Source organism: Podarcis erhardii (genome assembly GCF_964252035.2).
Source record: "Podarcis erhardii genome assembly, chromosome: 10".
Lineage (NCBI taxonomy): Eukaryota > Metazoa > Chordata > Lepidosauria > Squamata > Lacertidae > Podarcis > Podarcis erhardii.
This window is the reverse complement of record NC_138500.1, coordinates 11,706,753-11,724,266: the sequence shown is the minus strand read 5'-3', so window position 1 is coordinate 11,724,266 and position 17,514 is coordinate 11,706,753. Positions and strand designations below refer to the sequence as shown.

The 17,514-nt window shown below is 45.3% G+C and overlaps 1 protein-coding gene across 29 annotated transcripts in view; it reads right to left on the bottom strand.

Annotated features, from left to right (window-relative positions):
* Window positions 1–17,514, bottom strand: part of CELF2 (CUGBP Elav-like family member 2) — a 559,297-nt gene that overhangs the window by 99,883 nt on the left and 441,900 nt on the right. The window lies entirely within an intron of this gene.

Below are 17,514 nucleotides of genomic sequence, written 5' to 3'. Positions count from 1 at the left end.
GTGCTGAAAACAGGGAGGGGTGTGTGTGTGTGTGTGTGTGTGTGTGTGTGATCCCACCTGACCAAAGCTTGCCGATGAATTCTCCAAGAGTGCTTCCCTTGCAGGCAGCGCAGACCCTGTGAGAATAACCCCTAAATGTACTTTCTGGAATAAATAGCCTACTAGGGAAGTGGAAGCAAATGTGGCACCTCTGGGTATTGTAGATTACAATGGTTCCTGGCATTTATGCATGCTGGCTGGGACTGATGGGAGCTGCTGTTAGGATTCTTGCTCTGTGCTCGCAGTCATGAGATTGTTGTCTATCACATGACGGTGTATGTTTTCATTCCACAGTGTGGGAAGTGACAGAGACAGGATATTTTGTACTACTGTGTTCCGGAATGTAGGACTATTGTTTCTTTCTCTTTGCTGTCTGATGAGAAAGAGGAAGGAGCTAAGGCAGAATGCGTCAAGTGTATTATATGTAAATAAAGTAGATTAGCCAAAATGATGTGCTACTGAGTTCTGTTACGCGAACCACAAATACTCTGCAGGATCTGTAAGCGTGCTAATGCCTTTTGGTATCAGTCGCTGTGATGTTCAGGCTAGAAGAAGCTTTTGAAGCTCCTGAACGATTAACCAGGAGGGAACATGCAATATTTTATGTCACCATGTCCTGTATGATGATATTGACGAGGAACCCAGGAAGAAATTAAGTTGCCTTCTCTCGTTGAGTTGATGTATCTGAAGTGAGTTATTAAGTGAAATATGCTACATCGCCAAATTTGCAGCAGTTCCACCTTGCGGCAGAAGGAATATATTGATGCTAAGGTAAAGGTAAAGGACCCCTGGACGGTTAAGTCCAGTCAAAGGCGACTATGGGGGCTCATCTCACTTTCAGGTCCAAGGGAGCCCACAGACAGCTTTCTGGGTCATGTGGCCAGCAGGACGAAACCACTTCTGGTGCAACGGAACACCATGACAGAATCCAGAGAGCATGGAAAGAACGTTTACCTTCCCGCCACAGCGGTACCTATTTATCTACTTGCACTGGTGTGCTTTCAAACTGCTAGGTAGGCAGGAGCTGGGACAGAGCAATGGGATCTCACCCCGCCATGCGGATTCGAACCGCCAACCTTCTGATGGGCAAGCCCAAGAGGCTCAGTGGTTTAGACCACAGTGCCACCTGCATCCATTAATGCTAATGTTACGTGGACTGTAAAGATTTGTAGAAATTTTAACACCTGGCCCTTTGTGTTGTGTGCTAATGGGCTTCTTTTAGATAATGAACAATTGTGGTTGGCTTTGATGTCTTGATCTCTGTAATCTGATTGCACTGGTTGCGGTCATTATCCATTCCGTGATTTGTAGTTGTTGTAACAGTTGTGTTTTTTTGTAATAGTTGCATTTCCATTTTTCTTTGGTTGACACTAGGAATGCTCAGCATGGAATTCCAAAAGAAGGAAATAGTCACAGGAAAAAGCTCTATTTTCTTACTGCCATTAGCTGAGCCTCTGGAGGGTTAAATAGATGAAGCAAGGCCCTATCAGATTATGTTCTAAACTTCTAAGATGCTTCTTTTTCTGCTTCCTAAGTAGAAGATTGATTTGTGGGTAAGTTACCACATGGTGGCAGCATATGGCTGAGTGGGCCTGGGGAAAGGCATTCAGGGGCTGGATTGAACCTAGGGGCTGTAAGTTGCCGAACTTGGCTTTGAAGCTGAAAAGCACTCGCTTTGCCTATGTATGAAGTTCATATAGCAATATCATGTGTTTGTTGATATGACAGAAAGCAAGTTGGGTGAGTAGTTTATTTCAGGAACAAACACACAAAGAAAAAAAAACTAGCAACACAAAAATTAGATTAACCTGGTGGAATTCTATCTGGGAGTTTGGCGCCTGTTCTAGTGATTAAGTCATCATTTCCATCAGATTGCTCTAATCAGCTGTCAAATAACATTCTGCAGCCCCATCTGTAACTTGGCATCTGAGATATTCAGTCTTCGGTATGCAAAACAAACACTGCACACAGAAGTCTGCAGACTGGCATTGATCAGAGCCATTAGGTTTGAGTATATTCTGTGTTTCCACAAGGTGCAGCGGTGAGGACTAATTTTTGCCTCTTGTCCCCCACCCCACTTTTTTTTTAAAGCAAGCTTTGGGAAATAATAATAATAATAATAATAATAATAATAATAATAATAATAATATATTACGTATACGGCTTCCAACAAGAGATAAAAAATACATTAAAACATCAATCATTAAAAAGTTTCCTGCCTTCAGATGTCTTCTAAACGTCAGATAGTTGTTTATCTCTTTGACATCTGAAGGGAGGGTGTTCCACAGGGCAGGTGCCACTACCAAGAAGGCTCTCTGCTTGGTTCCCTGTAACCTCACTTCTCACAAAATAAAAAAATTCTTTCCAGTAGCACCTTAAAGACCAACTGAGTTAGTTCTAGGTATGAGCTTTCGTGTGCATGCACACTTCTTCAGATACACTGAAACAGAAGTCACCGGACCTTTCTATATAGTGGGAAGGTGGGGAGGGCTATTACTCAGAAGGGTGGTGGGAATGGGTGATTGGCAGATAGCTGTGATGAGCCTGTTGACGACTCTTAACGACTGCAATAGGTCTAACAGGAAAAAGCAAGGGGTGAGAAGGTGAAAAATGGCTTTGTCATGTATAATGAGATAAGAATCCAATGTCTTTGTTCAAACCAGGTCTCTCCACTTATCACCAAACTTAAAACTATGGAGAGACCTAGCTAACAGGACCAGTGGTCAGGGACCTAGCTAACAGGACCAGTGGTCAGGGATGATGGGAATTGTTGTCCCAAAACATCTGGAGGGCTGAGTTTGCCTATGCCTGGTTTTGGGCTTTAAAGGTCAACACCAACACTTTGAATTGTGCTTGGAAACGTACTGGGATAACAACCTGCCAACGTCAGATTTGCTAGTTTAAATCGGATGTTGCTCATGGGGGCTTTTTTAAATAAAAAAACCGGGAAACAAAAACATGCTGATAGTGGTGCAGGAACACCACCAGATGAGTGACATCTGACCTTTCTTTATTAAGCGTATTGCTAACAAATGCCGTGGTGGCTGTAGTCTCTTATACCAAGGAAGAAGGAAGACCCAGCATCACAGTGGCTAACCAGCTGCTCCAATGGGAAGCTTGTACAGTGGTACCTTGGTTCTCAAACGCCTTGGTACTCATACAATTTTGAACCCAAACACTGCAAACCCCAAAGTAAGTGTTCCGGTTTGCAAACTTTTTTTGGAAGCCGAATGTACTCCGTTTTGAGTGCCACACTTCTGTTTTGAGTGTTACAGTAACCCTAACCCTGACCCTAGTGTTTTTGCTATTTATTTTGCATTTTTGTTGTTGTGACTCTTCTTTGTTTTGTTTTTGCGACTCTTTTTTGTTTTGTTTTTGTGACTGTGTGGAACCCAGTTCAGCTACTGATTGATTGATGGTGTAACTGCGGTACGTTGTTTATTGCTTTCATTTGATGGATCAATGGTCTCGTTAGATAGTAAAATTCATGGTAAATTGCTGCTTTAGGGGTTGTTTTTAAAAGTCTGGAACGGATTAACACATTTTGCATTACTTTCTACGGGAAAGCACACCTTGGTTTTGGAACGCTTTGGTTTTGGAACAGACTTCCAAAACCAAGGATTAAGTTTGAGAACCAAGGCCTCTTCCCCTAGCTTGAGATTCCCAGCCACTAGTATTCAGAGGAGAAAGGATCACAAACTGCTTTGTTATGGACACCGAACTCAAAATGCTACGGTTTGTTTAGCATCATCCGCTCTGCCAGGTGGGTGGCTCAGTCTTTGGAGATTATTAAGTACCAGCCCCCCCCCGCCACAATAGAGAAGAGCATCATTTTCTAGCCAGAACAAGCTTACAACACAATTGAACAAGGTGCTTCTTTTAGATTTAAAGGGGGGGGGGGAGAGAGAATGAGCAGAAAAAACTGCTGAAATGCAATGCGTTTGGAAACGTTCCAAGTCTGCCATTTGCTGCACTCTGTATTTCCATTTGGTTCTAATTTGAATTAAATTGAACATTAATTCGGCTGACTAAAAAAAAGAAACCAAAAAACAACGACAACAAAAACCCAACAACGAAAACCCCACATCGGCAGCATCGCAATGCCGCACTTTAAAATAAAGCTGCTATCCAATTCAAGCGCACATTTTCTGGTAAACATCATCGGTTGCTCCTCGTCTATTTGCTGATGTTTCTCGTTTGATAAACATCCCCACTATCTCATTAACCATCTTGTTATGCTTTTTAAAAGAACTTTCCTTTTTTAAAAAAACAACGACCAAGTACATACAGTGGTACCTTGGGTTAAGTACTTAATTCGTTCCGGAGGGTCGTTCTTAACCTGAAACTGTTCTTAACCTGAAGCACCACTTTAGCTAATGGGGCCTCCTGATGCCACTGCGCCGCTGCTGCACGATTTCTGTTCTCATCCTGAAGCAAAGTTCTTAACCCGAGGTACTATTTCTGGGTTAGCGGAGTCTGTAACCTGAAGCGTATGTAACCTGAAGTGTATGTAACCCAAGGTACCACTGTATTAGAGCTAATGCCAGTCTGTAGCGTTCAAAATGGGGTTAGGCTCAGAATTGACCCATCAGTGTTCACAAGGCACCTTTGGAAAGATTTCATAATTTGGAAGACCAAATACCCAGAGCACAATGCGCTAAAAAGTTGCATGTTGTTGAAATTCTGCAGCAAGGAATCTAAATTCTGCTGGAAGAATTTACATAAGAAGTTCACATAAAATAAAAAAAACTTCTACAATTTCTATAATTTAACTGTTCTATAAACGTGCAGGGAAATCAATCCCTAGTGACTGAAACTCTTATACAGCACCCCTTGTAGGGCTTCTGCAATTTCCTCAAGCAATTTCATGCATGCTTCCTACACCATAGGGTCTAGAACCCAGATTTCCCACTTGAAACAAAGGAAAACGTAAAGTTACATGAACTATACTAGCAGGGTCAATGCAAGAGGCCTGCTCTCTGCTGCATTTCAGCATGACTGTGATTATAGCATACCCCGCAAGTGTCCCAGAAAAAAACCGGGGCACCCCATTTTCTCATGTGAGTGCACAATGGCCATTTTGAGTGCCACAATCTCGTGCGATTTCACAGAAAAATCTCGACCTAAAAAAATGCTTCCCTTCTAAAACGGGATTTTTTTGGGGGGGGCCGAAAGATGTGGTTTGGGGCACCATGCAAGCACAGGCCTGATAAAAGCACAGTTTTTGGGCTCTGTGATCTTGCGCAGGTCACACGACTTGCATGTGAGCATGGGGGGGGGGAGTTCTCAGTTGGAGGCTCAAGATGTTGGAGTGTATGATGCACAGCCATAGCATAGGACAGTGGATAACTGTACAGCAGGGTTCAGGTGACATACAGCGGGGGGTGGGGGTGGAGAGATCAGTCTCCCCCTGCTCAAGTTGAGCTGGTTCCACTGGCTTGGCCTGCTATGGAATTTACAAAGCCCAGCCCCCTTCCTCCTTTAGGCAGGGCAGGGAGAAACCAGGAGGGAGGGAGGGAGCCGGCGCCGCTGCTGCCACTGTGTGAGGGAGAGGGAGGGAGAAGGAAAGAACGTGCGTGCTGGCGATCCACACAGCGATTCCCAGACCATCTGTGGGCCGGATCCAGAAGGCAATTGGGCCTGATCCGGCCCATGGGCCTTAGTTGGCCAGCCCATGGTTTAAACATACCAGTAGTTCTGAGGATAACCTGCAGCCTTTTGCAAATCACAGAAGGAAAGAGTTGGGAGAAAGCCCCTGAAATGCAACCCTGCACCATCCAGTTGGCCTGAGCGATACAGTCCGCGTACCTCTCTACTGTACCTTTAACATCATGTCACCGGGCAGAGGAGATCCACCTGTCCCAGCTGACAGGTGGATCTCTAAAGACTGCCTTACAATCAGACATATGCCAGAATGGTAGCTCATTTAGGGTTGTGAATGTCCAACACCTCAGGCCTATTTTCACTGGGAAGAGATCAGTGGGGAGTTTTTACAACTGCCTTCTGCTCATTAGGTAACAAGCTGTGGAGAACGTTAACAGCAAACGAGGGTCTGCTAAATCTCGATCAGGCCTTTTGCCTGCCAGAGGGCTCCAGGTTCACAACTGACGGTAAACACGGTGACCTGCATCACCACTTGGTATAAGGAACGGGTGTCTGAACACACCACTGCTTCTCAGCAGACCAGGTAATTGACCCCATGGGCCCTGGGCAACAGGCAACCATGGCAGCTTCTCTTGCAGAGAAGTGTTGCAATTCAAAATCAGCTGTACCAAATGCCAGCCACTTTGCTTTTGTGGGCTGCCTTTTAACAACAACCATTTCTTTAAGCACATGAATAAACTTTCTCCTCATCCTGACTGCGAGCAGGAGCCAGCGGGACTCAGCCACACACCAGCAAATTTAGGCTGGACAACTACAACTGGCTTGCACAAAGAACCCGCTTCCCAAAAGAGAGGGTTTTTCCATAGGAAAAGCAATGGGCAAGCGCACTGGATAGGGTGGGATAACATGCGCTTGATACAGTGCCACCTTAAAGGACCCCTGACCATTAGGTCCAGTTGTGACCGACTCTGGGGTTGCGGCGCTCATCTCGCTTTATTGGCCGAGGGAGCCAGCATACAGCTTCCGGGTCATGTGGCCAGCATGACTAAGCCGCTTCTGGCGAACCAGAGCAGCGCACAGAAACGCCGTTTACCTTCCCGCCGGAGCGGTACCTATTTATCTACTTGCACTTTGACGTGCTTTCGAACTGCTAGGTTGGCAGGAGCAGGGACCGAGCAACGGGAGCTCACCCCGTCACAGGGATTCGAACCGCCGACCTTCTGATCGGCAAGCCCTAGGCTCAGTGCCACCTTACCTCTTTGCAAAATGGCTTTTCCCATCTGCCTTGCCCCACCCTCCAGCCCTGGGAGCCATCATAAGGGAGCTGTTTCCAGAGGAAGAACTGAGGAGTAAGAGATTCTGTTTGCCATTGGGGGTGCTCGAGTTCGCCTCCAGCCCAAGGAACCCCCAGAAGGAATTTGCTGCCACGGGCATGATGTGTATGTGTCTTTTCATAAACTGAATAGAAGGGGAGATTATGAGTCAAGGGGGTGGGGCGAGTGTGTGTATGAATTCAGCAGCGCTTAGCTTATTTTTCGGCTGCTATTTTGTTAATGTTGCTAATATCGTTTTATAGATCATGAATGCTGTAGCACTTTGTGAATCCTATAATGACTTCTGCTGTAATTGTGATGTTTAGCTTATTTTTTCTAGCTACTGCTTTTTTAAGAGTGCTTTATAGATTGCAGTTGTTTCACTGAGGGTTTGTTAATTATTCAATATGATTTATGCTGTATTTGTGACATTGTATTATATTTGTTCATGTTCGTGTTATTTATTGTTTCTAAGCTGCTCTGGGATTCATTTGAATGAAAAGCAGCATAGAAATATAATAAATCAAATCTTGGGCAACCAAGATGGAAACCAAACCTGATGAGGAACAATTGAGGGATCTGGGTATGTTTAGCCTGAGAAAGAGGAGACCGAGAGGAGATATGATAGCCATCTTCAACTGTCACATGGATGATGCAAGCTTGTTTTCTTTTGTTCTAGAGCAGCGGTTCTCAACCTGTGGGTCCCCAGATGTTGTTGGACTACAACTCCCATCATCCCTGAGCTCTGGCCTTGCTAGCTAGGGGTGATGGGAGTTGTAGTTCAACAACATCTGGGGACCCACAGGTTGAGAAAGGCTGTTCTAGAGTGTAGGGTTCAAATTACAAGGAGGTAGATTCCAACTGGTCCCATCACCTCCTGGCAAATAGAAGCGGAAGAAATGGAGGCAGTGAGAGATTTTGATTTCTTGGACTCCATGATCACTGCAGATGGTGACAGCAGCCACGAAATTAAAAGATGCCTGCTTCTTGGGAGAAATGAATGACAAACTTATTCAGCATCTTAAAAAGCAGAGACATCACCTTGCCAACAAAGGTCCGTATAGTTAAAGCCATGGTTTTCCCAGTAGTGATGTATGGAAGTGAGAGCTGGACCATAAAGAAGGCTGATCACCGAAGAATGGATGCTTTTGAATTATGGTGCTGGAGGAGACTCTTGAGAGTCCCATGGACTGCAAGAAAATCAAACCTATCCATTCTTAAGGAGTGTTCACTGGACAGATCCGGAAGCTGAGGCTCCAATACTTTGGCCACCTCATGAGAAGATAAGACTCCCTGGAAAAGACCCTGATGTTGGGAAAGATGGAGGGCACAAGGAGAAGGGGACGACAGAGGACGAGATGGTTGGACAGTGTTCTCGAAGCTACCAGAATGAGTTAGACCAAACTGTGGGAGGCAGTGGAAGACAGAAGTACCTGGCGTGCTCTGGTCCATGGGGTCACGAAGAGTCGGACACGACTAAACGACTAAACAACAAACAGATTCCAACTGAACATCAGGAATAACTTTCTGACAGTAAGAACTGTTTGACAGCGGGATGGCCTCCCTCAGAAGGTGGTGGGCTCTCCTTCCTGGAAGTTTTTAAGCAGAGGTTGGGTGGCCATCTGTCATGGATGCTTTAGCTGAGATTCCTGCATTGCAGGGAGTTAACAGGCAGATGAGCTGACCCATTGCAGATGAACTGACCCATTGCAGTTGGGACTAGATGACCCTCCAACGCTACGATTTTATGATTCAATGAAATCAACTCAAACAAATCAGGATGAATGCTAAATAATCCAGTCCTTTGGAAGGACCCTCTACGGCGCTTGCTCATTGCCACCCAATACTTCTGCTTTCTCTACAAGTGAAACAGCCATTCTTTCTTTTCTAATAAATGCCCTGACTTTGAGAAATGACAACCTCATTTAATGATTTACACTGCTCTATTAAGCAAACACATTTGAGGCATTTAATCTTCTCTTTGCTTCCTACCCAAACAATTTTGGCTCTGGGGCACAAGGGAGGTCAGGTACAACAGAGGTATGGAAAGGAGTGGGGGGGGGGTTGATACTGTGATGGAAAATTCCCCCACTTCACATTCATGTGTAAACACCCATGATTAAGTATCACTTCTTCAAACAAATGAGCCTTTACAAAAATTCATTTAATCCTAAAATAGATATTCACTCGGATTCGACTGTCGCACTGGAGATATTGCCCCCAGGCGACTTCATATTATCCAGGCAAAATGCAAACCCTTAAAAAAAAACAGGGGAGGTAAATGCAAGTGAGTTAAGCCCAGAAGAAACCGGATCATGCCATCTGCTGCGGCAACAACTTTTGACAATATATTCCACTGGCTGTTTTGGCACCTCTTTTGTGGTTTTCTGGTGTGCCGTGGCGAGAAATAGCTTGATGGTCCATTATAGTGAATGGTGTCATCCATTATAGTGAATGGGGAACTGCCTCACCAATCTAAACCTGCCCTCAGCCAACCCTTGCCTGCCTGCCTGCGCTGAGGTCCAGCGCCGAGGGCCTTCTGGTGGTTCCCTCACTGCAAGAAGCCAAGTTACAGGGAACCAGGCAGAGGGCCTTCTTGGTAGTGGCACCCACCCTGTGGAACGCCCTCCCATCAGATGTCAAAGAGATAAACAACTACCTGACATTTAGAAAACATCTGAAGGCAGCCCTGCTTCAAGGAAGTTTTTAATGTGTGACATTTTGATGTATTTTTAATCTTTGTTGGAAGCCGCCCAGAGTGGTTGGAGAAATCCAGCCAGATGGGCGGGGTACAAATAATAAATGATGATGATGATGATGATTCTGACTTAGGAGGTGGTTCTGGCTGTCAGTTTCTTGCCCCTTAGTCTCTGTTTTGCCCCTGTTGAACTAGCAGGGATGGGGACAAACTGTTTTGCCCCTGTTGAAGAGGATGGGGACAAACTAGCTCTGGCTCCACTAGCTGTAGGTCTTGTCTTCCAGTCATCATCATCATCAATCCATCCATCCATTACTTACTTATACCCCGCCCATCTGACCGAGTTGCCCCAGCCACTCTGGGTGGCTTTCAACAGAATATAAAAACACAGTGAGACAACATTAAAAACTTCCCGATACAGGGCTGCCTTCAGATGTCTTCTTAAAAGTCATATAGTCACTTATCTGCTTGACATCTGATGGGAGGGCGTTCCACAGGGCGGGTGCCACTACCGAAAAGGCCCCCTGCCTGGTTCCTTTTCTTGCAGTGAGGGAACCGCCAGAAGGCCTTCAAAGCTGGACTTCAGTGTTTGGACTATACGATGAGGATGGGGACGCTTCTTCAGGTATACAGGATTAAAGCTGTTTAGGCCTTTAAAGGTCAGCACCAACACTTTGAATGGATACCAGGTACCACTGTTGATTATGTTGCATATACTTGGGACACCTTCTACTCTACTGCCTTCCCTCCTTATTTGGGAGGCTAGGATGCAAACATTGTGTGTGTTTGAAGCATTGCTGCAAATGTGCCATGGGGAAGCTGGCACATCTTTTAATAATAATAATAATAATAATAATAATAATAATAATAATAATACAATTTTATTTATATCCTGCCCTCCCTGGCGAGAGCCGGGCTCAGGGCGGCCAACACCAATAAAATTACAATAAAACATACTGGGGGGGGGACCCTCAGTTTATTAAAATATGGGTTAAAATACAATTTAAAATGCAGACTCATTTTAATAGTAGCCCATAAATCAAAACCATAAGGGGAGGGAAACATAAGGGTCAGACTGAGTCCAAACCAAAGGCCAAGTGGAACAGCTCTGCCTTGCACGCCCTGCGGAAAGATGTCAAGTCCCTCTGTCTCTTGTGACAGAGCGTTCCACCAAGTTGGGGCCAGTACTGAAAAGGCCCTGGCCCTAGTTGAGACGAAGCTAACCCCCCTTGCGGCTTGGGGACCTCCAAAGTGCTGTTGTTTGTGGACCTTAAGGTCCTCCGTGGGGCATACCAGGAGAGGTGGTCCCATATCTGATCTATATCCCAGTCTGCCTCTAAAGCCCTATTTTCATTGGAGAAATTTTGGAGGGTATGAATTTATCCAAACCCCGAACCGTATGAAGGCAATCCAGTATAGGGAAGACTTTTTAAATGTTTAATGTTTTATTATGCTTTTATATATGTTGGAAGCTGCCCCGACTGGGGCAAACCAAAAAGATGTGTGGGGTATAAATAGTAAAATTATCTTAATGGAATGGGCTCTCCCTATTTTCATCGGAGAAATGTTGGCGGGCATGCAATATACACTCACCCAATAAATACACTTTATATACACTTTATTTTTCTTAAAAATAGGAATGGTGTCATTATACCTCAAGGCCATAGAATAACTCATACGTAAGACAGGAACTGAGTTCTGGTCTGTTTGTCCTTGGCCTATGCCTTTTCAAGAACTCTCTAGCTAGATTATCTTGTAGTGCTTTTTTGTTTGTTTGACATTTCTTCATCTTTTCAATAGATTTTTTTTCTGCTTCATGCACTCTCCTCACAATCAAGGTCACCTTGGACCACTGAGTCACTTAGTTCATTCATTGTGAATAAGGTGCCATGCTAACAACAACATTGTAGGTTTTCTGCCCCAGTTATAAAATTGCAATTTATCTGCTCTTTCTGTATAATAGCAAAAGGCATCAAAAATATTTAAGGAGCATAATCAAGCTTAGCCTGTAATAAGAAAAAAAAAATACCCAACTTGTCACATCCTCTGAAATGTTTCAAGTGTGAAGTCGAGGCTGTGAAATATGGAGAATTTCAAGTTGCTGAGGCTTACGCCCATTCCATTTGGATAATTAACAGAAGTGTTACACCTTTAAATCACAGACCCTCCAAGTGTCCTTATTTTCCAAGGGCAACCCTGATTTAGAGAAGCCGTCCCAGATTCTCAGAATGTCCCGCTTTTCCTTAGGATGTCCCCATTTACATTGGAGAAATATTGGAGGGTATGGAGTTATCTGACCCCTGACCTGTCTGATGGCGATCCTGTATAGGGAAGTTTTTTTAAAAAAAAGTTCAATGTTTTATTATGTTTTTATACATATTGGAAGCTGCTCAGAGTGCTGGGGGAGCCCAGTAAGATGTGTGGGTTTTAAATAGCAAAATTATCATTGTGGAATGGGACGTCCCTATTTTCATTGGAGATATGTTGGAGGATATGAAATTAAACCTGGATTAAACCTGGGACCTTCTGCATTAAAAGCGTTTTCCCTCCTGTGGAGCTCTGGTCCATCCTCAGCGACGACCAAACTTATTCTTAAGCCAAAATAAAAGGTGCAATTGGGTTGCACTCAGCTGAAACACCCTGTGGGAATGTTAAGGCCTTTCACTCAGCTTGGTGAAATTCTTCAGATCACACCTTCCTTTGTATTCTCAGGTGGAATGGCCTGCTCACTTTCATCCAGAACTTTTAAATAATGGCATATCAGCCGAGCACAGTCAAATACAATTCCTGCCTCTCGCCGGTGTGACTGCCGCCACAAATGCACTGGAGGAAATGGATATTTCATCAAACACCTTTGCCGCCGTGAAGCTAAGTTGCTCCCCGGAAGACGTTTCATCACTTTGGTTTTAATAAAATCTCAGGACTAAACACACGCCGCCGCGCAATATTCCAGCAACACCTTGGCTCTGAGGGATTGTCAGGATTTGGCAACAAAACAATTCAGTGGCACTCTAGAGGACACCGGCTCGCGTGATGGGCAAGAGCAGAACCCGAAGCTGGTGTTAGTCATTCAGATCACTCACAGGTAAGAGAAAGGAAAAAGGGTTGTCGAGCCTCGCAATTCCGTCTGGGAACAGAGACGAAGGATTTATATTAAGAATAAATGAGGGGCATTGGCAGCTGATGATGCCCATGGAACAGAGAGGGTAGGTGACAGTTGGGACCAATAAGAGGTGAGACCAATGGCTGGTTGTAAGTAAGGAGGTAGCCAGGTGGGGGCTGGCTGAGAGAAGATAGAGGTTGGGGGTGCAGTGTCCCATTTGCCGCAATGGGCCGTTCTCCACAGATGAGGGGCTATTGTTGTCAAGATTTATCTATTTCGGGTCGGGTGTTTTGGCCATTCTCCCCTGGCTCCATGGTGCACTGATGGTGCTTGCATTGTGCAAATATGTGGGAGAGACAGATCATGCGAGTACAGCGGTACCTCTGGTTGCGAATGGGATCCATTCTGGAGGCCCGTTTGCAACACGAAAGGAACGCAATCCATGTCTGCGCACGCGCGGGTCACGATTCGCCGTTTCTGCACACACACACATGACATCATTTTGCACATCTGCGCATGCGGCGAAACCCGGAAGTAACCCTTTCTGGTACTTCCAGGTCACCGCGGGATGCAACATGAAAACATGTAACGTGAAGCAAACGCAACAAGAGGTATGACTGTACTTGGAGTATAATCTCCCATACTCCCAGCTGCTAAGATTTCAGAGAAACTGCAGCCATTTGAAAGGTAGGTTTTCTAATTACGGCTAATTGCTGATGAAGCAAAGTCACTAAGATGGTTGGATGGCGCCAGGTATACCTCCTTCCAGCAACTCCTGCAGCCAAGCCAGTGCCAAACATCTTGCTCTGCTTTCCTTTGGACCACTTCTGTGAGGTCGAGAGAGGGGTCCTGTCCTCTGGGCAGCCCCGGACCTCCAGACACACTCACTGCAAGGCTTGCACCCCAGAGAGGTCACTTCAAGTGCTGCTAATGCAGCAAAGACAACATTTTCTTGTGAATACAGTGGTACCTTGGGTTAAATTCTTAATTCGTTCTGGAGGTCCGTTCTTAACCTGAAACTGTTCTTAACCTGAAGCACCACTTTAGCTAATGGGGCCTCCCGCTGCTGCCGCACCGCCGGAGGACAATTTCTGTTATCATCCTGAAGCAAAGTTCTTAACCTGAGGTACTATTTCTGGGTTAGCGGAGTCTGTAACCTGAAGCGAATGTAACCCGAGGTACCACTGTACACACAAAAGTTTGACATGCTCCTCATGACAGCATCTCATCCTCTCTGGAGGCTGGCAGTACTGATTTGGGTATATCCAATATGATTCCACCATCCAAAGTTTTGGTATGGGGATAGAGCTCTGCATTCATTTTTTAAAAAATACAAGAACACGTGAAACAATTACACCCTCTTTTACATTTGTTTCAAAGACAAGCGAATGTAAAAGCAAACAAACAACTGACTTGGAAAACTAATGCAAGTATATTCCTGTTTGTTTTGTTCCTGCAGGTGAGGGCAGTGGAGGCTGATCCACTTGGGAAACTGCACCACTAAGCTCAGTCTCTCCCCTGCTAGGTCCCACCAACCTAACAACCCTTCTAGGGGGAGGCACTGGGTGTCAGCCTCCCCCTCTTCTCCTCCTTAGTTTCAGTGTTGACTTTGTAGAGTTCAGCAGGCAGGAAGATGGGGACAAAACCAGAGCTAGTTGACTACAGTGGTGCCAACTCTGGTGGGCCCATATTTGGGGCTGGGGCTGGCCCCCACCTGTTACCTACTGTCAGGGGGTGGAGGAGGCTGAGCGTGGAGCTGAGTGTGGCTTCAGTGACTGGCTCCTCCTCCTCCTGTGGAAGGCTGCCAAGCGCAAGAGAGGAGGAGCTGCCGGCCACTGTATTCGGCTCTTTCCTCTGGCTCCTCCCAAAACATCACACATGTGACAAGAACCCTTCACTCTTCAATGTAAGTTGGCGCCTCTGGTTGGCTGCATCTGTCATTGGTTCTGGCTCCACCTATTGTCATTGGTTCTGTCTGCACCTATTGTCATTGGTTCTGACTCCACCTATGGTCATTGGTTCTGTCTCCACCTATGGTCATTGGTTCTGTCTCCATCTATGTCATTGGTTCTGTCTCCACCTACTGTCATTGGTTCTGTCTCCACCTACTGTCATTGGTTCTGTCTCCACCTACTGTCATTGGTTCTGTCTCCACCTATTATCATTGGTTTTGTCTCCATCTATGTCATTGATTATGGCTCCACCTATTGTCATTGGTTCTGTCTCCACCTATTGTCATTGGTTCTGTCTCCATCTATGTCATTGATTCTGGCTCCACCTATTGTCATTAGTTCTGGCTCCACCTAATGTCATTGTTTCTGGCTCCACCTACTGTTGACCTCCTTGCCTTCAACTCTACCAACCCCAATGGATGCCAGTCTCCACTGGGTGGAGTTCATGGCACACAAATTATTCCCCCCCCCAAAATAAAAATCCCTGTGGAAATCTCCATATATAAGTTACCACTGACAATGGGTGTAGGGATTTCCCCTGGGATCTTGGCCTGCCACAGGGTTCAGCTTGATTGGAATCAGGGAAAGGAGCTGTGTCTGCTTTTTTGAAACTAAAAGTTACGTTTAAAGGACACACCACATCTAACATGGTCCTCATTCTTCTGCTTCCCAAGCCTTCTGCTAGCATTTTACAAGGAACTTAATCCCTTTTTTATCATAAAGTGGGGAGGCAGTTCCGATCTGCTCTGCTCCAGCGGAAATGACAGAGACCAATCAGTTCGTAAGATGCATTGACAAATTGTTTGTGCCACACGTACATTCTTCTCCCGGAAGGGAAAACACATATGGATTCTCTTTTCTTCCTCCCTCACGCTTCTCGATAGCCCATCTCCGAGTTACAACAGGGACAACAATGCAGGATTGATTGCTGGCAGATTTAATGCCATTCTTAATGACATCTTGCGAAGATTAGGAAGTTGTTGGAATCAGATATCAGTAAAGACCTGGGATTGCTTTGTGGAGCTGGTCTGAATTAATTAATGGGTAGCTTTCCTTTGATATTGCTTTGATATTCGGCTTGATGCCAGTTAAGTCTCAAATACAAAGGAAACTTCACTTTGTTTATGCCTTTTTAGGATTTTGTTTTTAGCCTGGAGTTTACTGACTGGTGATCTTTTCCCTCTGTCTTTTTAACTCTGTCTATCCTGTGCATTTACAAGATGCTTAAAAGCAGAGCAATGTAGCAACATGTTCTTTTTTTAATGACTGCCCTGTTCACAATAATCACAAGCTAGATTCCTTGAGGCCACCTTGCCAACAACTCACAATAAGTTAGGGGCTTCCTGGCTCTTGCTATTTTCAGGTGAGATTTCAGGCAGGATTCAAGACCTCTAAATTCAAATTGATTCGAAGCTCTTGTGCAACAAAGAAGCATTCCCCACCCCCCTCAAGAAGGACCAGTCTTTTTGTGGTAATGAAAGTGACAGGGACATGTACTGGAAAATGTGAGATAACATTTGCTTGTGCAATGTCATCTAACCAGTCAGGATGAATGCTTAAAAAACAGGTCATCTGGAAGTAGGGAGGGATGAAATTGTAAATTTCGGTTTCGCTCCGTTTCTCATTTTTTCCAATCTAAAGTTCAGCTCTCCATATTTCCACATTTTGTGATACTTTTTTTTTTCTAAAAAAGAAGTCTTCATAAACATTCACCAGCCATTTAAGTTTCCTTATTCCTAATATATACGTTCGTAACAGAATTTTGCCTAATAAACACATTTTTGCAAAACTGTTTTTGCCTAATACAATGCATTTTCTGTATGTTCACTTGGTAGAGCATAAGACTCTTAATCCCAGGGTTTGAGTCCCAGGTTGAGTGAAATATTCCTTCATTGCAGAGCGTTGGACTAGATGACCCTTGTGACCCCTTCCAACTCTACAATCTTGTGATTCTACTATATTTATGCACACTTTGCTCTAGCACATGTGTGAGGAATCTCTGGCCTGTGGGCCAAACTTGGCATGCCAGGCATCCCTATTTGGCTTGTGAGGCTGTTTTGGAGAAGCCATCGCCCACCCATCAAACACACTCCCAACTCCCCATCAGGAAGGAAGCAGGTGAAGGGGGAGGGAAGCAGTTTCCATTCAATGGGTCTCTGAAATTTAAAAGAGCTGTGTGGGGTGGCCTGCAAAACCCTTTAGTAGCTGCACTGTGTGTCTTCTTTAAAGTTCTGAAAGGGGAGGTATATGAAGCAGAATAGGGAGGGACGTGGGTGGTGCTGTGGTCTAAACCACTGAGCCTAGGGCTTGCCGATTGGAAGGTCAGCGGTTTGAATCCCCGTGACGGGGTGAGCTCCTGTTGCTCGGTCCCTGCTCCTGCCAACCTAGCAGTCAAAGTGCAAGTAGATAAATAGGTACCGCTCCGGCGGGAAGGTAAATGGCGTTTCCATGCGCTGCTCTGGTTTCTCCAGAAGCGGCTTAGTCATGCTGGCCACATGACCCAGAAAAACTGTCTGTGGACAAATGCTGGCTCCCTCGGCCAGTAAAGCGAAATGAGCGCCACAACCCCAGAGTCATTCACGACTGGACTTGACTGTCAGGGGTCCTTTACCTTTAGGGAGGGAGAAGTGTTTACTTCACCATCACAAGGCACAAAGCTACTCCCAAAGGGATTTCAAACACTGTGCTTTGAAGTCCCAGCAACCGGGGCTCTAAAGCGCAGCAACCCCTGACACCGCTATAGGTGGCCCCACCCCCCTGCCAATGAGTCAGGAGAAAATGATTTGACCCACCAGCCAGAAAAGG